Source organism: Xiphophorus couchianus, chromosome 23 (assembly GCF_001444195.1).
Source record: "Xiphophorus couchianus chromosome 23, X_couchianus-1.0, whole genome shotgun sequence".
In the NCBI taxonomy this organism is placed as follows: domain Eukaryota; kingdom Metazoa; phylum Chordata; class Actinopteri; order Cyprinodontiformes; family Poeciliidae; genus Xiphophorus; species Xiphophorus couchianus.
In genome coordinates, this window is record NC_040250.1 from 23,434,236 (window position 1) to 23,461,144 (window position 26,909).

General features: G+C 44.3%; 1 protein-coding gene across 1 annotated transcript in view; it reads left to right on the forward strand.

Annotated features, from left to right (window-relative positions):
• Nucleotides 1–26,909, forward strand: part of efnb1 (ephrin-B1) — an 80,451-nt gene that overhangs the window by 539 nt on the left and 53,003 nt on the right. The gene's annotated exons all lie outside the window — the stretch shown is intronic.

Genomic DNA, 26,909 nt, shown 5'->3' on the forward strand with positions numbered 1-26,909 from the left:
TAGTTGATTATAGTAATTTATGACAATATTACATGCAGCTTTTATTTTCAGACTCCAGTCTCCAGAAGTTGGGAAGTTTATCCTTAATTTCCTCGCACAGCCTTGTAATTGGTGTTATTTGCTAAAAAGAGGGGTTGGAGGGGGGCTTGGGTGGGGGGTGAGTCATGTAAACTGTTCTAAATGTGTCAAGGTGAAGCAGTCATTTCTCTCTCTCTCTCTCTCTCTTTCTCTTTTTGTTTTTCGCTTTCTTTTTTCATATAAGCCTTGAAACAAGAGGGCCACCTCGTATTTTAGATCTCACAGTTTTCCACTCCCCACAACAGAGAATCCAAGATGAGATTCACTTATAAGAGGCAAATGGTTTAAAAAAATAAAATAAAATAAAATTTTCTTAATTGCTCTGGCTGGGTACCAGGCTTATTTTCTGAAAGCAAAAGGCAAGTTTACCTCCTTCTCCTCCTCCTTAAAATTCCCATTATTCCCACCAAAAAGAAGCAGAGCGGAGCCCAGACTTCTGATAGCACATTATGCTCTGGCAACAATTATCACCCACTTAGACGTGACTCCTGCGTTTTGCATGATGTTGGAAAGCGTTCATAAAGAGAACGGGAGACGGGAGGGGAGGGTAAACTGCAACAAAAAAAAAAAAAAAAAATGTATGTGACCTTCATCTGAGCTCAAAGCAGGCCAGGGGACTGTAGAGACGGAGAGTAGCTTTGGCCGGCTTCTAACTGGAACTTAGTCATTCAAGTGAATCCACGATTTATCCCCCAAATGTCAGATGTCATAGGGGCTCGTTGTGCAGCCAGCGAGTAGGAATATTGCTGCCATGTTCACTGGGCTGCGTATATATATATGTGTGTGTGTGGCCACCGCTCTAATGGCAAGACTACGGCCCATCAGCTTTTATTTGACTCTGGCTGCAGCGCGTATATACATACACTAAAGTATGTATATATATATATATATATATATATATATATATATATATATATATATATATATATATATACACACACTAGATGTGGAGTACTGTGGTGTATTGAGGTTTTAAGATGTCACCGATTCCCACTTGAGTTTTCTCATAAGCTAAAGTTTTCCCTCGTATCCAGAAGCACTTCGTTGTTGCAACAGGCCCTCAGCTCTGTTCCCGCTTCTTGATAAAACGTCGGAGTTCAGATAGTCACCTAGACGATTTATTTGCCGATTGGTGTTTCATGATCCGTACTACAAGTTGGATTGAACTGGACCGTTTGTGAACTGATCTCAATCTGACTGCACGCTCTGGACCGCATTGGAGGGAATTTTATTTGAATCTGAATTCTGTGTAGCTGAATGTGACTTGGAAAGCGCCCAAGCGCACCATTTTTGTGGAATTTGGCGCTGTACAGATAAGTTGAGCTTTAATCTGCGTTTATAGAATTTGCGTACGTTTTAAAAGCCGTCCAGCGTGAATTCAGGGGATTTTAAAATGGTTTAAAGTAGCAGTTCACCAGATTTTTAGCGCCAACTTGGAACAAGTTTGTATTGGACGGATGCTTTTGGAACTGCTGGAGCTTCGCTTCAGGAATTCAATTAAATATCCAGAATATTTATCCTGCTTGATTTCGGTAGGGAGAGTTATTATCTTGCAGTTAGAAAGTTGTGGGTTCAATCCTGACTTCCTCATATTGATTCTTCTCTTGGAAAGGTCCTTAACTCTACCAATCTGCAGATAAAAAAAAAATCAATATATTGTCTGTTTGTGCTGTGATTTTAACGATTTAGGAATATACTCGGCTAAGTTGGGGTCACGAGTCTTAACTCTGTTACATTGTGAGCCTGAAGCTAAACCAGCTTGGATGCATGCAGCTTAAAAATCCTTTTTTTAAATGAGAGGTCAGAGAGAGTCTGGCCCTGAGGAGTATGGAGCCCACCTGTTGCTACGTACTGCCGGTCAGCTGGCCGATAGGAAGGTACGAGACTCCCATGAGACAGACAAACAGACAGGCAGACTCGACTCGCTGGAAGTACTCTCAGTCACAAAAGGTCCTGAAAATCTTGCTACGGAAAATAATGGCATGTCGAGCAAAATGTGATTTGTGGAAAAATGAAAGTGGAATTAAAAAGGAGAAGAAGAAAAAAGATTTCATTGGGGCCAAGGTTTACTCAGCCGTCTTTGAGGGAGCCATTTTTCACTCTTGCTGTAACAGTGTCTTGTGGCTCATTTCTCGTTATTACATCGTGTGCAAAGAAAAAAGGCACTTTTATTTGTTGAGGCATGAAAAGTTGTTTAACTTAATTTAAGTTCAGTAAATTTCATTTAAAATTGGAATTTTCTGTCAGGAAATGGAGGCGCCTGGGGTCACCAAGTGTTGTTAAAAAAAGTGCAGTTTGGGTCGTTTTGTAAGTCTGCAGTCAAATGTAAAGCAAAAGGACGTGTTCAACACGAGCCGACCCAATCAGGTTTGGACCTTCAGACTTGAAGAGCCACTGCTCTATGAATCACTCACAGCTCTGCACATTAAGCTCTTTAATTTGAAAACTACTCCGAATTTAAATGGGTGTTTCTGTCTGTTTTTCCATAAATCTATGCATCTAAATGAAAGCAACCATTAAATAGTACGACTTTAATGTTCTGCTTAATTTGCATCAGCATGAATAATTGTTGTCTTTTATGTTTCAAATCAAGGCATTTTGATCTTTTTCTTTTGTGTTTGTTTTCAATTGTTGCGGATTTGGAATAAAACTAATTATAGGATGGAAAACGTCAGGGTAGCCCATGCCTGTAACACACACACATATATATATATACATACACACACACACACACACACACACAGCCACACGCTGCCACAAACTTTTAATCAAAAAAAAAGAAAGAAAGGAAGAGAGGAGACATTTATTGATTGATGATGTCACCTGGAGAGAATGTCTCCGAAGGTTACCACGCTGCTTTTGAGGAGGATATTGAAGATCATTTCTCCATCTGTTCTCTCTCTCTCTCTGCTCCTTGTAAAAATCCCCCAACGCCGGCTGAATATTTCATAAAGTTCACAGTGGAACAATAATGCACTCTGCAAAGTGTTCTCTCAAGCTAATTATCCTGCTGCTGCTCCGCTCAGAAAACAATAGACAATTATCTTGCTCTCTCTCTCTCTCTCTCTCTCTCTCTCTCAGTGTGTGTGTGTGTGTGTGTGTGTGTGTGTTTGCTTGGAGTACGTTACAATAACAACAACAAAAAAAAAAGACAAACCTGTTTTCCTTGTGAAACGTATCCATCAGCTAGACGCCGCGAGAAGGCAATAAAGGAGCGGGATACATGCGCCGCAATCAGCATCAGTCTTCCCTGCTTGCTGCTGCAAACTCCCCCCCCCCTCCGTCTCCTCTGCTTGTGTTGCTCTGTGGTGATAATAGGAGGAGAACACCTATAGAAACGTACAGCGCGCCGCGCTATCTGGCGACTTATCCAGATTTACGACGCCTCACTTCCTGTTCCTGCTTTGGGGAGCTCTGCTGCCTCAGCTAATAAATTAACTTAGCTCCTCTGCATGTGCGCTGTGCCACATGCACGCACGGTCTAACAATACCAGCGCTTCCCTGCAGGCCTTGAGTTATGAGGCAAAGTATTGGGAAGCAGCAGCAGGAGCAGGTTCAGGCCACTGGGGTGTGTGCATACATATATATATGTGTGTGTGCACTTTTTCACATGTGCATCTCCTTTATGGATTTTCATGTGAGGATGCAATCACTCCAGCTTCAGCAGCAGCATTATCAATGACTGGGGCTTGCTTAATTGATTTTCCCCCCAGCATGCTTGAACAGGCAACATATATCTTCGCCGCGGCGCTGCTGACTTGAAAGAAAAACATAATAAGAAGTAACGTTGTAGACTTTTCGTTTGGCTGCAGGATGCATGAGACCTTTCTCATATTTAATTTGACTTTGGATGAGTGACTAGAGGAGTAGGGGGAGAGTGGAGAAAGGGGGAGAGGGGTGCAGGCGTGGAGAAGAAGACTGGATGTGTCAACTTTCCCAAGCCGGTAAAAGAAGCGCCCCCAACATTTGATCGGAACAAATCGGATTAGCTCTCATTTAGCTGAGTGGGATTACCCCAGAAAATGTCACTTTGTTATGACTAATCACGTCCCATCCGTTTGGGTCGGAGCCCTCTGTGAGCGACGACGTAAACACACACACGCACACACACACTGACTCGTTCTCTCTCTCTCTCGGCGTCCTCAGGAATGTCACAGTGATGCCAATTTAACAATAATCTGACAAGGTCGCCGAGAGGGGCTCCTGCTCAGTCCTCTAACCCTCCTCGGCTAATATTTACCTCATGACCCCTCGGCTGCCTCGGCCTGTCGGCGGCAGATCAGCAGACAGTGAACAGGGAGGCGACACACCTCTGCAGTTTTTTAAAAATTTTTTTAAAAAGCCTCCTGCTCTAGCTTTGACCTCCTCACACGTCTGTAAAACCCGGGAACGGTTTGCAGGCACTTTTTGGTTTCGAGGCCCCACAGAGGAACGAAAACTAACGAGTAGACGGACGCGTTTTGGCGTCGCTTACAGACGCTCGCTGTGGGTTTCTTCCCCTTCTCTGCTGTGTGTGTTTGCCGTTGACCTCATCTGGTGCTTTTGCATCAGTTGCTTTTTTTTGCTTTTGCTCCAGTGGCTTGGAGATTAAGCTGAACTTGATTAGTGCTCTGATATTTATCAAGCCCTGTTTACTTTTTTCCCTCCCCCAGACCAGAAAAAATAATATTGTGTCATTTCTGGGTTGATGTGGCTGCAAGTTTACTGTTAGCTCTGCTCTGGAGCAGTTTAGCTATAATTAGTCTCTGTTAGTTTTGTTTCGTTATTAGTTTTTTCCGTCCCGTAAATAGAATAACTGCTATCATTACGGCATTATTTTTGCTTTGGATTTATAAAAACAGAATGAGTTTCTGCCTTTGTTGTCAAAGCCAAATATTTAAAGGTTTCTTTGGTGTCGCCTCTGAGATCCACGGTGACGCCGTCTTAATGTAGCACTGATTTCAGTGGCAGGTCTTAAAACAACAGCAGGAAAGCGAGAAACCGACGCAACCTGTTGAGCGAGAGAGCCTGGACGAAACTTTGGGGACTGGAAGAAAAAAAAGGTTGTTTTTTTTTCTTCCGGGGTGACGCTGCACTCCTATTTTCCCTCCCTGATTCTTTCTTGCCGAAACTCACCTTCCCAGTCTCTGCCTCCCAGATTGCCCCCCCACCCCACACCCCTCAACCCAACCCTCCTTCAGACTCCTATCATGTTTCCCCTCTGATAGAGATCTCATTACACACAGAGAGGACTTAGAGCCCGATCCCCACTCAGAGAGGAGCAGGGACGCTCCGACCAATAAGAAATACCTCGGCAAAGCAACTGGCCCTCGGCCCTGTAAATGCGCCCTGTGTCTCGGTGGAAAGGAGGACAGCTGCGTTTGCCCTCCTCGTGTGTGTGGCGCTCCTGCGCCGCCGCCGTGACTGTTGTTTCAGCGGTGTGTAACGACAGATTCTTCATTTGGTTTATCTACATGAGGCACCTGGCCCCTCAGAAAAGCACTGGGTGCCGTGTGTGTGTGTGTGTGTGTGTTAAGGTTATTTTAGTGGAGAGGGGGGGGATGCAGCATTTTCATTCAGTGTGTTTTGTTTTTTTTCTCGGTTCCAACCAGATGGACTCACTTTATCCACTGGTGGTTTTGGCTGCCTGGTCGCTGAAAGCTGATCATTCTGTTTTTTGTGTGTCGCTGATGCATTCATTTCTTTATATTCAAGCAGTGGTGCACATGAAACCAAGCTGCATTCCCCAGAAATGGGTCGAGTGGGATTGGCAGCTGATTTTTTTTTTTTTTTTTACTTCTGTGTTTGGGAGGGTGAGGGGTGGTTATCTTTCATGCTTGTATGATTTTATTTTTTTTTCTCTAATGGTTCTCACCACAGTTGCAGTTGTTATTCTTTCAGGACATATTGCAGCGAGAACACCTAAATGCAATGAATCATGTGGAAAAATGTGGCGAGCTCTGACAGGATTGTTCTTTCAGTCGGACGTAAGGACTCAAGCTCATTTCAGTCTATTAATATCTGCAGCACTGATGAAACGTTTCTGTTTCCACGACACAGTTCTTCTCGCATACTTTGAGGCACTTTTTAATTCAACCTGGAATGTCTCGTCGAGGCTCATTGCTGATGTTGGACGATTTCAAAACTTCTGAAACTTCCTGTCATTCCTGTGGTTCAATGTTGTTTTTAACGAGATGTCAGAGTAATTGGAGTGTTCTGCGTTCGACATAAAGTAGCTACCCCTTTTGTTGCTGCACACTGTGAGTCAGCTGGCTACTACACTTATCCCAAATCTACTAGGATGACAAATTTGGCCATTTCAGCATATTTTTAATCATTCGGAACTCAAAGAGTCATGTCTTTATGTACTAATGTATTAAAATTAAAACAATAAATACAAAGTATAGCAGAGAAAGCGTCATCATAACCACAAGAAGCAACACGGTATTTTACCGGAGGTAGAAACAGTTGTTACTTTTCTGTTTTAAATACAAACCGTTAGAACATGTCATATATTTTATTTTAACTTTTTGTTTAAATGAGATCATGCAGTGTAACTTTCAGATAATGACAGTATAATACCAGCCCCTATTTGAGATGTGTCTCGTTGCCAACAAAAATGATGTATGTGAAAATAGATTGGGAAAATACAAGACTAAACACGTAAAGACTAAATAAAGAAATACACAAGACTAAAACAGAACAAAATTGTAAAATGTACATTTTTGACACTATTGTATTAAAACGGTTTCTAAATGTTTTTACATTACCCAGTGAGGTTAATGAACGCCATTTAAGTATGTTCTGAAGATTCTTCCATTTATAAGGTGCATGTGTTTGAAAAAATATTTCTTAATTTCTTTAAGTTATCTTTAAGTCAGTCGAAGTACCAATGCTGTCTTACCTAAAGTACTTGCTCAGTATTTCATGATGTTGCTGTATTCATATTTGTGTCATCTGCATAGAAGTGAGCAACATCTGGATCTATAATAGCAAAAATATATTTTAATTTGGCCTAACAAGTAAAAAAAAAGTGTAACGCTCATCCCTGTGTCATCTGCGTAGAAGTAAACCAAAGCAGAATCTAGATTTATCGAGGTCATTTCTTTTGCTTTGAGTCCCTACTTTATCTTGATTGAAGAGCTTGGACGTTGCTTAAAGAGGATACAAGTTCATAAATAACTGTGTTGTCTGCAAAGACGTGAACTATGACTTATTTGGAGAGTCATTTGACATTGGGTGTTAATTTTACCTGAACCTAGACATATCCAATGTGTTTTTTTTAACATTATGTAGCAATTTTAGCTTGTCTTAAAGAAACTAACAAACTGTCCAGTGTATAAACACATCTATCATCTACATAGAAGTGAACTGTCGATAGTTCAAGACATATGCAAAGAGTATTTTTATACTATAAAAAACAGGAAATTGGTTCTAAAATTGGCCCTTGAGAAAAGAAACAACTTTACCACTAAAACTTTATACGTGAGTTCTCTTTAAGCACATGCCGGATCCTTCCAGTTAAGATGTTTAACTACCAATTTATTAAAAAGTCAGCGAAGCCTAAGTAATCCCAGTAGAGCTATTGTTGCAATACTCAAGCTGTCAGTGGGTGGAATGATGTAAAGATCACACAGAAAAGAAAATCACTGTTTACAAAAATAATATTTCCGCATAGTTTATCCTTACATTGCCCAGCCCTAATCATGTCACTTTGTCGCTGATAAATGATTATATATTGTGGCCCTTGAACAAACACTCTGGCTGTCCAAACTATGAGTGTTTTTAGAATTACCTCACCGTACTCTCTCATTAAGGCGTGACAGTTCATGAGATTAGCCTGTGTGTGTGTGTGTGTGAGTGTGTGTGGTGAGTCACCCAAAGCTATGACAAACAGTGCGATGCCAAGCTTATTACACAGCCACAATTCTTTAAGAGTGAAATCCGCATTAATTTACGACAGAGGAGTGCCAAAACAGTTGCACATTATTGGATTTGCGGTCTCCGTCTTGTGCAGTTTGCTGCAAGTTTAATTGGATGTCAAATAAATTGCACATAAACGTGAAAATTGTCGAGCCTTCGCCTTAGTTTCGCTCTTCACACGGCAATTGTTGGCTCGTGTGAAAGGGCAAGTTTGAGCTTATAGAAGTGAGTGAGTGCTTTAAGTGCGTGCGGTTGTCCCATTGTTCTTTGTCCAGCCACAGCAGAGCATTAAGGAAGTGTTAGGAGCGTGCCAGTGTGCCCCTGTGAAAGTGTTGAGGGCCTGAGTGGTGGATGAGTGTGGAGTGGCTGAACGGTGGCCGACTTGCAGGCAGTTAGCGACCCGGCTTTAATAGACGAAGGGCCCGGCTGGCACCGGCCGGGAAGTTCCCATCGACTCCGGCTCTGCCAAGCAGAGAGACACAGCCAGTAGGGCTGGAAACCTTCCCTTGGGATTTCTACTGCCTGCCTAGCCGCTTCGGCTGCGCATTTAGCTGAATCAAGAAAAAAACAGAAAAGGAAAAAAAAAAAATCAAGGGATGCAGAGTTACAGGAAGTGGAGGAAAAAAAAAGTTGAATGGGCAAAGTCTGCCTTTTGTTTGCTGTCTTAGGTCTTTTACATAAGAGCAGTTCATAATAAGGGGATTAAAACGAAGAGGAAAGGAAGCTAATGTAGAGCGTTGAAACTCAGCCTTGGGCTCAACCACACATCCTTTCAGTCCAGAATGGAGCTCCTAGATTACTTCCATGTGTCAGTGCGAGGGAGACAGAGAGCGAGTAAAAGAAAAAAGGAGGACAGGCAGGGAGAAGTTGAGCGACTGAAAAGCGAGCAGACCGGGATTGGTGGAGATCAGCGGCGGCGTTGGACAGTGGAACGGATCTGTGTGACAGCCATCTCTAAAACCATTACCCCGACAGCTCAGACTCGGGGAACTCGTAACCTCCTCCTCCAGTCTGACCTCGGAGACTTAACTCTTTCTCACAGAACCCCTCTGTGTGCGGAGGAGGCAGGCCTCCTCAGATGCCAGTCCCAAACAGCGGGCAGGCCACTTTAAAGGCCAGCTGCACTGCAGCAACTTTCAAGACGTCAGGAGTTGTCACTGGTATACAAGCAACCTGGGATCTGTTTCCCTCCAGTTTGTGGCACTCCAAAGACTTTCACGGAAAGGTTTGAATTAAGTGTGCCAGGTCTTTGTGGGAAGGACTGACGGATTCCAACAACTAATGGCAAAAAGATGTGGGACGGGGCAGGAAGTGCATGTTTATTAACAAATAAAATTGGAGAAAGCACTGAGGTGGGAATATAAATCAAGACGCAGACGTGAAAACTTACAGCTCCGTTACTTTAATATAGCTGCTTTAGAAAATAAAAAGATAAGATGAAAATGGAATTCTTCAAATTTTCTGTTTTGTGTCGATATTTGCAGAAGTTAAAACTAAGGATAAACGTACGTATTGGGCTTGACGTTTAGTTTTCAGAATTATTAGAAATGTAGGAAACAATTTTATCGCTTTAAGAAGACATTCACCAGCTATTGGCGATTTACCTGTACATATGAAAGTAATTTAAAACTAACAATTTAAAAGTTTTGCTTTAGCTGTTTTACTTTTACAACAAAAACTAGCTAGCTAGCTAATTAACTAACTAACTTACGATACAAAAAACATAGGTAACATAACAATGAATTAAAAGCTTATTTTATCATCATATTATATTTTACTATGTTATATTATTAAGTAGCATATTACATGGTTTTCTTTACCTTTGGCTTTCTAATTGAAACCAAAGTGAGCCTTACTTACACAATAGATGATATTTTTCTTTTTTCCAAGAAGAGCCTGGATGAAGTATGACCACACCAAAGCAGCTCTGAACATATCATTAATGATCATCATGCAGCCCTTTGTTCAGTGTTATGAGTACACTAATGGAGTGACGGGGTAATTGAATCGAGTGGTAGGATAATAGAATGATAGAATGATAAAGTAATGGAATAGTGTGGCAGCAGCCAGCTCTTCCCAAGGGATGCCCCCAGTAAGTGTGTCAGCATGGCAGATGGGCGGTCTGCAAGGGACCCCTCCTCCCCTCCTCCCCACCCCCCCAACTTCCCCCACGTTAATTATAAAGCATCATAATCCATCTATGGCACACAGAGCCAGGACATGGAGACTATTAGGGAGAGTGTGGAAATGGCACGGCGTATAATCCTCGAGTCTTTGCCACTGTTAGATTTCCAAGGCATGAAATATAAATCACCCATTTCTCCATAATAGAATGTTTCTCGTGGCGCTCGGGGAATACGTTCTTGTTCTCTGTCTGTTCGTGCTGGTCTCCGCGAGTGTGTGTGTGTGTGTGTGTGTCCCAAATTTCCCGATGCTAACTGGAAGTTTAGTTTTTTCTTCCCCCCTCCCCTCCAAACTTCACTTATTTCCCACCATGCCCACAGGCAAGACAGACAGTCCCAAAGAAAAGCATTTCAGCTTGTGTTGGTGTATATGTGTGTGTGTGTGTGTGCGCAAATTCGGGCCTTTTTTAACCCATTCTGCCGAGCCTTAGCTCAGCCTTTTCTAAGCAAACTCCCAGCTTGATCCTGGTCCCCCCTTGTGCTGCTGAGAGAAGCCAGAATAAAAGGCCCTGTGGGACTCCCGCTGCTCCCAGGCCCGGTCCGCGGCCACTCCGCCCCGCAAAGGCCCGGGTCTGGGATTTGGTCCGTGCCGGGGCCCCGTGTGGCAGCTGTGACTGACGCTTCAATCGCCTCTCCCTGGGATGTCCCGGCGCAAACCCCGCATTCCCTTTCACACCTCGGAAACGGGTGAGTGGGGGTAGAGGGGGGGGGGGGGGACAATTACACACATATTCAGCAACCTCCCCCTCGTCTTATGTCCACAATCCTGCAACTCTGATGTATGGCCATTTACCAGAGCTATAAAAAAACATTTGCAAAGTTTCTTGTGTTTCGAACAACTTGCAAATTAGCTTAGTCGTCTGGACAGCCCGTCTGGAATTCCATTCTGCATCTGAAGTTGCTCTTGTTTATTTAATGTCTTCCAAGTCGTCCTGTCTCTAAGTAAACACCATAACTTTGCTATTTCCTTTGAATTTCCCCTGATATTTGGGACATGTAAGTAGGGGGGGAGGGAGAAAAAGATTGGAGCTTTAAAGTGGAGTTAATGCCATCATGTATAGATTGTCTGCAAATTGAGTTTGCTTCTGGGCTATTGGAGCAGGGACTTGCAAGCCAGTGGGATTTAAGTCTCTTAATTGAATTATTTTGATTGCTGACTTGATGGATGGAGTCATATGTGGAGCGTTTGCCGTGAGTTTTTTTTTTTCTTTTTGTCTTTTATTGTCTGACTGATTCTTCTTCCAATGGAGACATACCAGACAGATACAATAGGAACCTCTAATCAATCACAACTGCAAACCTGAGCTTTTTTTTTTTTTTTTTCCACGTCGGGCGAGAAATCTGCCTGCCGTCAGGTCCCAGTTCCACAATCCGTCCAGACAATGCAAAAGCAACAATGACATCAGATAGTACGGCACCCCTAATTCTAATCTTCCCATAATGCAATGCTAAACCCCGCAGAGACCCATGGTAAGGGAGAAAGGCGTTTTTTTTTTTTTAAATGCCCCTACTGCTGCTCCTCCTCCCATGGCCTCTGGCGCTATATAGGGGTGTGTGTTCATGCATGTTTGGAAGAGAAAAAGAATTCAAGAGTGAATGGAGATGTCACTGTCAGACTCTTGCCTCTGCAGGAGCCCGCTCCAGAAAGGCCCACATTGACGGCTTGTGTGTGCAGGAGCCCGTCAGGGGGTCCGCCGCTTCCCCTTCACGCCGCGTTCCTACCGCCGGGATCGGAGCTCGCTGGGACGCGGGTCTATATTTCATCCTTTTTCATATGAAGGGAGGCCTCCCCCTCCACCCCCCGTTTCATCTCCCTCGCACACATGTTCCCCATTAGGTGCGTGTTTATTCTCCCACATGATGTGCTCGGCCGTGGAAGCCTCTCATCTTCCCCGATATTGGAAAAAGCGGCGAAAGGGGGCTGCTAAAGCAAACACAATATCCGAAGGAAAAAAAAAAAAAAAAAAGAACCTCTCGGCTCGCTTTATGAACTATGGAGAGAATAAGAGTGAGCGCCCCGCGTTGGCTTGATTTAATGAGTATCCGAGGGTGGGTTTCTCCCTCTCCGGTCCCTGCAGTGTAATCTGTCGCCCTGTGATGTTTTAGCCCGCTAATCGTAATGTGCGGTGCTCCTTCCACGTTCTCCTATCTCATCTCCAGCTTTCACCCGCGCACTGAAAAACTTCAACAGCTTTTAGCTATTCTCATCCGTCTTTCAAGTCCCCCCACTGTGAAACATGACAGGCCCGAACCTCCAACACATCACTCCTCTCTTCTCCTTCTCCTGTCTGGAAAGATGAAAGCTTTTCTTTGCAGACAAACCTCAGCGAATCCTTTTCCTTCTGCGCGCCGAGCACAGGCCAGGCGTCCCCGCTTTTAAGGAGCTCTGTTTGCCGCGTTTTTACTGATTTATTTATACACCCCTGATTGTAGCACCTCTTGCCTGTCAAGAATCTCAAGCCTGAGCCCTGCCTGTGCATTATGCAGGGCTGATTCGGATTTCAAATATACATGAACGTATTTATCATGGAGAAGAACCCCCTTTTTTTTACATCCGGGGTCGACTCTCATTCATTTTTGCTTTTTTCCTGTCCTGGAATGGAGTGGCGTGATTCTTGCCATCAAATAGAACTGCTAGTGCGCCTCTCCCACAATGGAAGGGAAATGATTTGGCTCCTACTGGAGGGGTTTGGGGGGTGGGCAGTCGCTTCAAAGCAGCATGCCTAGCTGAGGCTTTAACCCACCATCTCTCCGCATTAGATCTGCGTCCTGTGATGAGCCTTTGAAGGGTGTGAGCTGCTCCGGCCGGGAGATTGCAGTGGCATTGCACGGATTGAGCCCTGCAAAAAAAAAAAAAAAAAGTAAAAAAAAAAAAATAGGCCTCACTATTTGGTGGCAACGCCGGGATGGCATCAGTGTCAGCGAAGTGAGCCGATGTATACGTGTTGGACCAAAAGTGGCAATGGTGATGAGGGCAGCAACTGGGAACATCCACACACACACCTCCACACACTCTCGGAAGCAGAAGTTATTATGGATGCGTGTTGTGCAACAACTCAGGAGTCAGCTGTGGTCTGCTTGTGCCGATTATGGTTTGAGTGTGTGTTTGCAGATGGCTGTAATAACGATCGGATAGCCCTCGTAATGGAGATAGCCCAGTTTGTAATAGCTTCCTAAAACAACACGTGGAGCGTCTTTTACGAGGCCACAGCCCGGCCCGGTTACGGCGGACGAGAGAACAGCGTCGTGCCAGACGAGCTATTTATTAGCACACGCTTCATACAGCCTGCGTCTCGCCCGGCTCCCGCCTGTTAAAGGCGGGCCGTTATCAGAACAGACAGAGACTCCCGCTGCACCAGTTAGGCCGTCCTCCCCTTTTTACGTTCACCGTTAATGAGCCTAATGATGTGTGTCTCTCTGATTGCATCAGTCAATATGTTGTTCAGTATGGGTTATAGAGATTCACTGACAACTTAAGCATGTCTGCCTGGATAAGATCTTCCATCCAGGGAGGAGGGGGCGGGGGGGAAGAAAAGAAAGAGCTACTAATTTGTCTTGGATTTGATGGGACATGTGTAGCTGTCTTTTACAATCATGAGCTAGGATTGTAAGCAGAGAATAGACTTGTCAGTCACATTTTCTGATAAGAAGCTGCTTTTAAGGCACAGAAGGCAGCTGTGTATTAAAATCACTGTGCCCTACTTGTAGCAGTGAGTTATCTTGTTCCATATGCACTGCTGTCTCCATCATTCTTAATAGTATTTTAGTTCTTCTTGCATCTGGTGTGAACGTTTTGACCGCTGTTATAGCTTCATACAGAAATTTGCTTCAGTTCAAGCATCAATTTGTTTTGACTGGAGATGCACCAATTGGGGATTTCCTGACTGATATTCATTTCCATTTCTCATTTACTGAAAAATGTGCCTCAAAGTACATGCTGCACATTGGCTTGGATTTCCTTGTTTCAATGCGTAGGGTTTAGGATTTGACTTGCCATTGATGAGTTATAGTCGATTAAGGGAATTTTTGGCTAATTCTGATCAATGTCTGACTGATTCATCTCCAGCTATGATAATATGGACATTTTTCTACCACTTTTATCATATATATATATATATATATGTATATATATATATATATAGCTTTTCATGCATGTTCCCCTTTGTTTGTGTAGTCCAATGTCTCTGCAATGGCTAATATAGGATTTTCTTAGCCTAATAACTAAGTCAAAATACCATGCTATGTATGAAACAACTTAAAAAGCATAAAACATAATGTTTTAAGTAGTAATTATTTTGATAGTTTTCACAATAATGTTCTTATTAATGTTTAATGTTGTTTTTATTTTAATACATGAACTAAAGCAACATTTTGATAACCATCCTCTAAATTTGGTAGTAGTTGTTAAGTGCTTTGTTTAGAAAATATTGTACATTTTTGCCACTTTCTCCATTGTGAATATAACAAGGTAACAATCAGCTCTGGTGATTTATTTTATTTATTTATTGTGTGTGTTGTCAGACAGAAATACAAGAAAATGCTAAATTTGGAGCGCGCCTACCAACTCTCAATTCATTATCCAGCCTTCTCATTTATAAAACGTAGGGAAAGTTGCCCGTACAATCTGTTGGTATGTATTTTTGATGGCTTGGATCACATTCAATCAGTGGGGCACGGTACTATTTATATATGTGGTGCCGTATTCCTTCTCTGTTTAAAAGAAACCCACTGCCATTGTCTTGGAGTGCAACGATCAACAAATCCCACTGGTTTTCTCTCGTACAACTAGAACACGCTCCGCTGAGGTGCAGCATCTTTTCCAGATTCAAACTCCGACTTCAGATACAAATCAAGCACAGCATTAATGATTGAGTTGATCTGCTCAGATGGCTAGTCTGAAGACAGCTGCTTAACAGGCTAGAGACTTGTAGCTTACCGGCGGCTGTAGTAAGAGGTAGTGGTTCCCTTAACATGGCGGTCCGTGTCTTTTGCTATCAGAAATATTGTCAAACAGCTGGATGTCATTTTCTTATAAGTGAGGGAAAAGTGTGGTAGCATTTCTTTGGCTACCTAACCAGGGCGAGGAATTCTAAACATGTTGAAAAGGAAAAATCCAAAAATTTAAGGTAAAACCTTGTAGTTGTTTGCTAAGAATCTGCTTCCTCTAAAGATTCTTCTTCTTCTATAAAGTTCTTCAGACTTGACCTGCAGCTGTACTGTTTAAAGTAGAAGCTGCAGTCAATGCTGTGCACCTCAAACTGAGGCTTAAAAAGGGACAAAGGGACATAACTCACATCTGAATTCTGTCAAGAAATCTGGCACATGAAGGTGCAGCCATGGTTTTGCCATATCCCACGTACAGCTAGAGAATACTCTGGTCACTCCCTGTGCTTTCTCTGGAATCTTATTAAAAGTTTGGTATTTTCAAGGGTTTGGAAATTGTACCTTTTTAAAACCATGATATACATTGCCAGTAACCAGCCTACCCCTTGTTTGAACTACTCACTTTTTTTGGTGCCAATGTTGGTTTTATTCTTTTGTGGAATAAAAAAAAAACCTAGAGCCCCTTGACACTGATAAAAGCCATTTCTTTTATAAGCCACACAGCTTTTGATTGATCTGTCCCATGGTCTTGATCCTTGGGCTTGGCTGATTAAACCTATCCATCAGCCTCTCTTATCAGCGCCCTAACAGATAGACTGCAGGACACTGAACTAAACCCCCCTGCATTGTTGCAACACAGAAAAAGTCAAAGGGTAAGGACAGGGAGGGGAGAGGTTTACCAGAGCTCCTCTCTTCAAGGCCCTGAGAACAAAGCAAAAAAAAAAAAAAAAAAATCCCCACTTTGTTATTCTAAAGTAATAGCCCTGGTACAGAAATAAGACTTTGGAGATAGCCATCCATCATGCTATTGTCATGAATGTACCACATGCACACAAGCGCCCGCACTTCTCCGTTGTGTGTATTGCAATAACCTCTTGAAATGAGGTCAAACTGCAGCGTTGCAGATTGTGACGAGTGCTTCTGTCCTGGAGAGAAATCATAAAGTAATGCTTCCTGTCTGGACAGTGTTGGGCCCGCACCACTGATGTGACCCTGCCCCCGGTCATAGCTCACACACAGACATCAGCCAGATAATGACATCCCTTTCACTGACAGGCTGTCATTCACATGCCTGCACAAGCAACCAGCACACACACACACACGCACACACCCACACACACACACGCCCACACACACAGGTACACCCCCACGTGTGCGCACGGATCGACTAAACACACTTGCAGCTAGCTCGAAAATGAGGGCAGACGAGCATGCTCACCGTTATGACTCACCAGAGTGATTTGCAAGTCAAATTTTGTATTTTTTATTATTTTTTTCATAAGATGTGTCTATTATTTTTCCTGGAGAAATTTGAGGCGCTCATCTTCCGGGCGACTTCTAAAGCAGATGCATCAAAGCTACTAAAACGTGGATGATTGCGCGTCGCTTTTGCTCTCGTTTATCTGCGTGCATCCATTACCGTCAGGCTGTCAAGTGAGTGAAACCAGCAAACAGATGGGCTTTTCAGGTTCACATATGTTGGATTTCTGGGGAAAGTTTGTTAAACATCACACCTCCTTTATCTTCACGCTCAAGCTCACAGTCTGGAAATCAACTTTTTGCTCAATTTAAGCATGAACACAAACATGCTTGTGGGATGATGGTATCGCTTTTTTTTTTTCAGAAGCTCTTTCTCTTTATGTTACATCAGATCAAATTAAAGTTTGCAACTGACTGACTTATCGTCGAACCATCAAGCCAAGTTTACACAGTCTGAATTATTATGTTGAAAGAAGATGGTTTATTGAAATCCTGTTGGAGCATGCTCCACAGACGCAGGTGTAGACCTGTTAGCTTGGCTACTGGCTGCTTCTACATTTTTTCTTTTTAAGAAGGTGGGGGCTTGAATATTTGTGGGATTGGGGGTGGGGGGGGCACATTCATTAACCTGGTATCCAACTAATCTCCTGGCTAATTCATTTAGTCCTCCCAAGTACTCCTATGTTTTAATATCCTCTCAGTGCTGGCCGCTCATGGGATGTCGCCGGAGCGTAGCCATGGCGATGATTGTGTCATTATTTTGCAGTCAGATGAGTGATATCCCAGAGGGCTCTGGCTGAGTTGTCCAGGCTGGTTGAGAGGGACTGATTAGAATTGCAAATGGTGGCCAAGTGTTGTGTTTATTGTGTGTCTCAATATTGGAGACAATCAGGTGAATCAAAGCCCTCAGCTGGAGGGATGGAACTGAGGCACGGTGGGCCTCTCTAGTTGGCACCACGTTCTTTGCTCCCCCCTCCCTTTCTCCGGCTCCCCTCTTTTCTTCCCTCTTTTGCCCTCTCTCTCAGTCCACTCGGTCATGTGGGTATGTCCTGAAGTGCGCGGACACAGCTGTTAAAAGAGCCCGAGAAGCAGAGAGAGAGAGAGAGAGACGCACTAAATCTAGTGCACTCATCTGTTGTGTGGCAAGCCCCCTCACGCAGCTGAGAAACATTAAACATGCTTAATGGTAATGAAAGAGCCAGCGACAGACATAAATATCAGTCAAAGTGGTGACGGTTTAAAATCTTGTTGTTTGCTCGTAACGCAAAATTTGTCATTATTGCAAATTATTGCAGAGGAGAACCACGCAGTCACGGCTCGCTTGGAAACGCGCAAATATCTCGGCGCTGTTCGTGCTGACAGGCCTCCGGTAATGGAACATGTTGGCCAGGCGCCACCTCGGTGATGGCTCGGTGACAAGCCCGTGGTGCAAAGTGCCCTGCAAACACACATGTTCTTCCCAAATCGCCTGCGAATTGTTCTTCCTCAACGATCGGCCATTCTCCCGATATTGACTCACTGTTTGCACAAGACTCGCCAAAATCCATCTGAAAGCCATCCAGCGCGGCTGTGTTAGACAGGAAGCCTGTGTTTTAGCTGTGCGTGTAATTCACTCTGTCACTTGCACACAGAGAGGCCCATCTTCTCTTGTTTCGCTACTGTTGGCTTTTAAAGAATGCCCGTGTCTATATAGCGTGCATGCTATGCGGGAGCGGTTGTATTTTCGTGAGCTCTCATGCATGCATATGTCCCTGTTCGAGCACTTGATGATTCCCCTCGGTCATACGTGCGCCTCATATTGCACCGCATGACCAGTCGCAACAGGCTCAAGTGAGGCCCAGGTACAGACATGCATCCTGAACAGGTATTGCCACAGGGAGTAGACTGTTATAGCTTCATTTTATTGCGCCACACATGGTCTTTTTTAGCTCTCATTTGCCTTGGGCTAAGTGAAAACTAAGTTAGGAGGAATGTGTCCATGCTGCAGAAATGTGTCAGACTTTCAGAGAGTTTTCTCCTTTCGACTTTTGAGCGGAGTGAGTGAAGGCCGGCGGCCGTCGCGGGGCCTCAGATGTCTTGACGTGAAATGATCAAGAGTCGCCGGCCTTGAAAGGCGGCAGTCAGTGTACGCGAGACGCAGACGCTCGCAGCCTGTTTAGACAGGGGTTGCGTGGCGTGACGCCTGACAAGAGCCTGATGAGGGATGTTAAGAATTGTGTGGATAAGGAGAAATAAGAGAATGGGTAAGAGGGAGAGCGTGTGTCACATTGCCAGTGTGGCTGAGTGGGTGAAAGGAGGAGAGGGTTCACGAGGCGACATCTCGTCAGCTGTTTGACTTTTCCCCCCGTTTCCCAGGGAAGCTGTTTTAAGAACATTGCAGAAGACAAGCCGCCAACCAACGACAAACTGAACTGCCACAAAGGAAAAAAGACGGCAATGGCTGCTGTTTGTTGGTGACTGAATTATTGCCGTTGTCTGAGATCGGAGACTCTGGAAAGGCGCGGGCGTCTGCGCCGTGCCTGTAGCCGACACGTGTCACCTACCGGACTCCTCTGGCCATCCATCTCGAGGCGCTCCTGACAATAGCAGGAATATATTAAAAAAGAGCTAGTCAGGAGGGAAGGTGGACACAAGATAAATATTGTGTTAGCATTTTTCCCTCCCGCTCCCTTGCAATTGTCTCTCACGCTGACAGATGAACAATGGAAGTATTCTGAACTTTGCAGCGTACGATCTTTTTGCATCTGGGTTCAGAGCTGTGCTGTCAGAGCCAGACGTGCTCTGGCAGAGATTGATTGATTTGCTTTCTGCCGTAACCGTGTCTTCCCTTTGTTCTTCCAGGAAGGCTTTGGTTTCTCTCCAGATTGTCTGGCTGTGTCATATTAACACCTGTTAACAACAAGCAGCCTTATAAAATACGCACTCAGCTCCATTTAAATCGTAAAGGGTTCACATAAAGTCCTAAAAGGAAGTAGCTAATGCCTATATTATGAGACAGAGCAAATATGCGCTCAGAGGGACCAAATATTATTTACTGTTAATGTATCTCCTATATGGTGTCATTTATGTATTTGTAGTAGAGCTTCTGCTTCATGTATTCTCGCTAGGAAACCTTCCAATTATCAAGTATTAGGGTACAACAAGGTTTTCAAAAGTTAGTTGTAAACATTGCTTACATTTTTCATGCAGTCTCTTTGACCGTAGTATCTCACTGAAGCAACCAGTCAGACAGAGTTGCTCCAATCTGTGTCTGTTGGCAAAGAAGTGCTAACCTGCTGCTAAGGCACTTCTGGCTAAAATAACAAACAAATGACAGTACAGAGACATGTGTAATCATGGCAAACAGAGTGGCTCAACTAACTGAAGGAAATGACTGAACTGAATTAAAATTTCAATTGGTAAGTTAGGATTTGTATGACTGTTAGCTTGTATCCAAGCAGCTAGCCTGAGGAGCTAGCTACCTAATGTTAGCTTATAGCTTATTGTGTTGCAAAAAGGTACGATATTCTGAGTAAAGGGAAAGCTCAGTTGAAAATGGCTAATAATTTAGCTGTTTTTTTAATCAAAATATTTGTTTACTGAAGTCTATTTTGTCCTGGTAAAAGAGAACAAAATGTTGTTTTTAGCATTTGTAAATGTTTTAAATTCTGAAAAAATAAATAAATGAATAAAAAAATCCCAGCTTAGTAAATAAATCTTGAATTTTGGTGTTACAAGCTAACATTAGTAACTTGTGCTAGCTGTTTACTCCCTTACATGGTTTCTATGCAGGCTTTAAGCTAAACTAAAGTAAAAATGCCTAAACTAATCTAAATAATCAATGTTCTTGCTAGCTAGCGTCCAATTTTGACTGCACAAACATGTGACTGGAACCAATATTTTTTCCCGAGAAGAAAGCAAATAAACATATTTCCCTAAATGTCAAACCAATTCCTCAAAGAAAAACCTCATTAGGAATGGGTGTCAGGTTTGTTTTGGAGTTCCCCCCACCCCACGCCCCCTTCCTGATCACCGACTGATTTAATTCCCAGATGTGTCGGTGCCAAAATATACTGCTGGGCAGGTCAGCCTGAACCACTCCCCCACCCCACTTCTGAGAGTTGTGAAGACTTTGAAAAGAGAGAAGAAAAAAAATCACCGAATTGTGGCTCTAAAGTGCAACAAACCTCTCTTCCCCCAATGAGTTTTCTCTCCCTTTGTTTTGCTGATCAGTCAGAAAACCCGATCCCTCCAGCTCCGGCATGCTGAGATGGAAGGACAATTGTTCAAAATGAATTCAACTCTGACTGGTTCTATCTGTGTCAGAAAGAATGAAAATAATTGGGATAAAATATCTGTGATTTCAGCTTTTGTCCCTGTTTATTGTTGAGTCTGATTGAATGCAACATTAAAGAGGGTCTTTTGAATGCCTTTTGTGAGCCTATTAAGGGAATTGGAGATACAGACCATAAAATGTCCTCTGTAGCAATCTGCACAAGCTGTGTGGGTTTGATGATGATTATGATTCTTTTTCTCTTTAGTTACTCCACCCGCTCCTCCAGGTGGTTGTGGGTAATATTAGGTGAAGAAGGGAGGATGGGGGTATTGTTTGCTAGAGGAATCTTTTGGTTCATGTTCTCTTGCCTTCCTGAATACAGATATTCAGGCTCAGCAGTGCCCAGTCCTCGGGGATTCCTCTCTCTATGACTGTTGGACATCAAAATTTGGCTCGACTTGGGGGGGCGGGGGGTGGCTGGCATGACAACACACACTCGTGCTCACCCACTCAGGCCTGTGTGCCTACATGCATCACGCACATCACACATAGACAGTGAGCTCAGGCCAGGCGGGTTTGGCTGTGACTGTAGACTGGGCCTGTGGAGAGATCTTTATGGAGCAAGCAGGGGCCATCTGTGGCTGCTCCTCTGTGATGGGAGGCAGCTGGCTATGTGTGTGTGTGTGTGTGTGAAGGCGTTTGTTCGAGTTTGTGCGGGTGTGTCAGAGAAGAAACCAAGGAGGAGGAGGGAAGAGAGACTTTGTGTGTCTTTAGGTCATGGAACAGTCCCATAACGAGGGCTAAACTCAGGCTGAAACTGACCCAAATGGTTTTGTCTCAAGCCAAGCCAACATCATCTTTCCTCTACTCTTCTCCTTTCCTTTCCTCCTTTCCTTGCAGCCCAGCTGGAAAAGCTCAGTCCCTGGGCTCCTGGATGAATAACTGGGGACCCAAAGAGCAGCAGTCTGGGCTTCCTCTCTCTGTCACCAATACCAGGGATGACACTCAATCACAACCACGCACACCCCCGCTCGCTTAAACTCCCCTGCTCTTAAAGAGGGATGAACTCGGCACTGACAGAAACCACGGAGGCCATAAGAAGAAACAGATTATACTCTTTCTCCTCCCTAATGACTTCTCGCAACCCCTCTCGCTCGACAGTCCTCTTCAGCTTGTTCCCCCCTTAACAAGGTCCACTTCTGTCCTCCTCGTGACAAGGCCATCTGGACGTCATCTCGTTAGCTCGTTACAGCCTCTGATTGTGCGATGCTAGCCCTTCATGTGACAGTGATAGAGGGCGAGCATACTGAGCTTGTTTGGTGAACATGAGAGGTGTGTGTCAGCCGCGCTCGCGTCTGTGTTCTAGCTCGCCGGTGTGCAACTGCTATGAGTCACACTGAATCTGATCTGCTCTGCATGCCAGCCTGCTGACTGAGCCATCGGGAGCTAGCGAGCATTACCCTGTGAGAGCGAGAGGGCGTCTGTGTTCACACGTACAAAAGCGGCTCTCAGCGGGGTGGAACTCAGCATTCTCAGTCTTCCCTTCTTGCTTCTGAAGTCGTCGTTTGTGTCTCTCCAGCGAGGACGGCCCGAGGGGGGAAATTCCGAGTGATTCGCTTTTCAGCAAGTCGCTGCAGCCTTCTGGCAGGGGCCTTCTGGAGTTAAAATGCAATGTGGCCCCAGCTTAGTTTATCCACTGCCACCAGTTTTTGCTCCATTTCTATAATAAGGGTCAAATCCTTCCTGCTTTGCTAAACAATTCAGGAGCCAGATGGATCTTGTTTTGCTTAATTTCAGGATGCCTATGTTTGTTGGTACGCCTCGCTAATGTGTGTGTGGCCCGTGCGCGCCGGGGCGACTTGTTTACTGTGTTTGACATGTGAGGAAATCAGTGTGTGTACACTGCGGGGTGTGTGTTTATGTGTGTATGTTTATAGTCAGGCCTCCTTAAGAACATCTGCCCTTGCAACGGCCTGACAGAAGCCAGCTATGTATACAAGCAATAGCGTTTTAGCTGCAGGCGACGAGAACAGACCCTTTGACCAACCTACCTTCTCGCGAGACGGTTCAGGCTGGTGCTGGGTCTGTGCAAACAGTGACAGTTTAGTGCTACGTGTGTTTCTCCCTTGTATGAAACGGGTACACTGTGTCCGGGCTCAATGGATCTCAGCTACATATGAGAGAGCGGAGCCATTTCAGAAGCTGCTGTTTGAGTATTTCCAATCTGAGGCTTTGTGGATCTACCTCGCTGGATCTGAAAAAGCGGTTCTGGGCTTAAACAGTTCCTGCTTGGAGACAGACGTTTTAACATTTACAGACTTGATTGAGAGCTGGAAGCCAGTGTGACCGGCATGAGACGATCAAGCAAGTCGGTAATCATTGGTTTAAAAACGTGTCCTGTTAAGTAGAAGCAAAAGTATTAACTTTCTCATGTTTTCATGTTGCAACCACAAATTTTAGTTATTTTCTTTGACAGGTCAATGCGTCGTAGTGTGTAATTTTGTTTGCTAGACACTCCACAAATTTGGCAAAGAAAAAACACATTATGTGCGATGGAACATTATCAAAACACATCGCTGTAAATAAAACTGGATACAGGCCAATGCTGGCGGACAGCTGGAAGACTTCATAAGACTTGAGGATCGAGGGGAGGTCCAGTGAAAATTGAGTTGCAAAAATTCAAAATTGCTGTTCACTGACACTTTCTGTCCAGTCCGACTGAGTTTCCGTGATTGTTGAACATGCAAAAATGTCAGTTTGCAGATGTGTAAGGATAGTGAATTATTTAGTGGCATTGTAGAAATAACATCCGTGCACGGTACACTTTTCTTTAGTTTTTTTCTTGGTAAAAATATGGAAAATTGTGTATAGCTTTCTTTTGACTTACCAATTGCTCGAGTTTGTGTTATTCCATCCTGTAAAATTCTAATAAAATATGTTGGTTGTAGTGTGCCAAAATGTTAAAAAAAAAAAGTTTGAGGTAAATACTCTTGTAAGATGCTGTGTATTAGCGGCATAACACTTGCATAAAACAATCCTTTGTTCCTCTCTGACTCCATTGTAACCTTGCTGCATGGTTGCAGTAGATTGGTGGGTGTAGTGGTCTATGATGTATTGATTGAAATGGCCAGAAATATCTCTGCCTTATGGAAAGTGTCATCTCTAATAACAGGGGGAAGCAGCCAGCGTGATTTTTTTTTGTGGATAATGTAGGAGAGGAATAATAATTGGTGCTGCAACACTTCTCCTGGTGTGATAATTACCATGGTAATATCGAGGGGATAAAGTACCTGTTGTGCTGGCGATCATGTAAGGACGGGAGCTTGCGTACGTGAGCTTGTTCTAACATGAAACGCAAGAGGAAAACAGAAACACAGCCTGTTGCAGGAACCGGAGGCTATATATCTTCTGGAGGAGGCGGAGTACGTAGTTTGATAAAATATATTTTAATTAAAATGTACAGCATGCCGCTGATGGTGCTCAGGAGGAACAAATCAATTTAAGACCATTCAGTTGATATGCGCTATCCCAGCCTCTTTCTCCCCAGGTTCCCCGGGTCCCGGGTCCCGGGTCCATTCATCCGGCAGCAGAGGCTGCCTGCCAGTGCGGCTCAGGGCAGGGGCTTGAGTCGACCGGACGGGGGTTGAAAACACAGGGGGAAGGGGTGGATTGAGGCTCTGTAAGGGGCTTTGAGTGGGCCTGAGTGTAGGCGGCGTTTTATCCGAAAGTCGGCGAGGGCAGGACGCTTGAATAGGGGGTGGCTGGGAAGTTGGGCTGGGAAGGTCCAGGATGCACCCCACGGTGCTTTTGTGTGCCTCCACATGTATATATGTGTGTGAATGTGAGGGTGTGTGTGTGTGTGGGGTGTAGCATATGTGAGATCATGTGCTCATATTCACCAGTGGAATGTAAAAAGAAAGAAGAGGGGTGGCCGGGGGGGCTGGAGGGGATCTCCTCTCGTTTTTGCTTCGTTGTTTTCTGTTCTCTCTCCACTGTGCTGCAGCGTAGGTCTGTTTGGATAAGCTCTTTACAGGATTGAGCATGCTGCGGTGCTGTCCAGATGAAACAAAACCAAACCTCATTTGGTTGTTTTGAAAATGACTCCGTTCTATTTTGCTTGGTGCCGGCAGATCCACCTCGTTTGACACGAGGGGGATAGAGGTTCTCTCTCTCACGTTCGGGGTCATTTCCCAGAAACATTATTTGTATCTGCACAGCTCTTCCTCTGTGCGCTCCAACTTCTTTCATCAACAGGTCTTATGGGTCTCCAGACAACGAGAATGAAAGATGCAATTCAACCTCCCCTTTTTTATCCACCCTTCCTCCCCCAAACTCCCTTTTTTCCCTTTTCGACCTCTTCAGAAGTACAATAACGTTCAGTCACTCGTCTCCTCCTCTCCATGGCGTGGCTGTGTGTTTCACCGGAGTGGTGCTGATTAAGCCCACAGAGAGACAAACAGGAGACAAAGTCCCTGCCCACCAGTTTAGTTTCACATCCTGGACTGGAGCTGGGCTGCAGCTTGCCAAGTGGAGGGCTTTTAAACTGGGCTAAACACTAATTGCTGCCCTATTTCTTTTATGCCGCTTCTTTCCCATCTGCGATGGCGCTTCCAGACCTCCACAGCAGCCAGAGCCTCATTATAGCAGACAGTTAACAAAGGCTGGGAAACAGAAGCAGAGAATTCACTTAGGATAGCTATCTAACCGCCAACCATGAGGCCTGCTTCGGAAAATTGAATCAATGACAGGAGCCGGCTTGCGATAAATCCTTCAAGGATATTAGGATATTAAGATTTTGAGAATCTTAATTGTTCATCTAAATTATTGCGACTCTGACAATGGAGTGAGTGGGACATGAGGCTCGTTGTTATATTCCAGAGCCAGTCTTTTTTAACGTTGAAGCAATTATGTGGAGGGGTTTTTGACAAAAAGGAGAAACCTGCAAAGCAAATAATACAAAACCTACTTGTTGAATGAGACGAGTGGAGATCTGATTTTTAATTTATTTATTTTTTGCCCCTTTCCTGTGTTTTCCGTAGGTGGTTTTTTTTTTCTTTCTTTTTTGTGCGTGTTTGTAAAGTGAGGGGGAGGATGGAGACGGGTGGGGATGAGAGAAAAACCAAATGAGGGAAATGTTGAGGAGATGAATAAGAGGAAAAGGATAAAGGAGGGGAGAATGAGATTGCTGAGTGGAAATAGAGGGGGGGTGGGATCGGGGGGACGAATGGAGGGATGGAGGAGGTGTGGGGGGTCAGCAACAAAGCCTGCGGTTGCTATGGAGACATGTTTATGCCTCATTGATGCATCTTGTAGATCCAATTAGAGACTGATTGTGTCTGTGTCTTCATAGACATATGCACGTGTATCCAGGCCCGGCGTGCGTTTAGATACACACACACACACACACACCACCACCACACGAAAACATATGTCTGCTTAAACACACACGAAAAAACAAGCAGGCATAAGCAGAGTGCTGCTGCTGAGCACTAGCAAATTATTAGAAGTAGGACAAAGGGATACCCCATGTTCTCGCTCTTATCGGCCTCTTGAATTAGCGCAACCCGCGTCCCCTCAACCCTCCACCGGCCTCCCCACTTCCCTTCAAACCCGCGAGCGTCAGACAATAGCGGGGAAATAACGTCTCACCCGCGCCCAAGCCCTGGAATGGGAGAGGGGGGCCTGCTTTCCACACATGCTGTCATCATGGCATCATAATCATACGGGTGACGGGAAGGACTGTTTTCTGTAGTTTTCTTATCACATCTATCCTCTGTGAATGGAGTCATCTGGCTGGTGATGCCCCTCCGTGAAGAATGGCCATGAATGTTAATCCGGTCATGTTCATTTTCATGGGGGTTTTTTCCTAGGAAGAAGAGGACTCTTTGAGAATCTTTTAGAACAATGCCTGACTCCTTGCCAGCGTTTAACATCATTAGATGAGAAAACCTTGAGGTCCCTCTAGAGCTGTAGCAACCATAGATTTTGTGGGAGATTCCTCGAAGCTTTGATCTGCTGAGTTTTTCCTCCAGGACAAATATTATTTTCTAATTTTGCTCTTTATGGCCTTAATGGTAAATAATAGTAATACAGTACAATTACTTTTGCGTAGCTAACAGACGTCATGC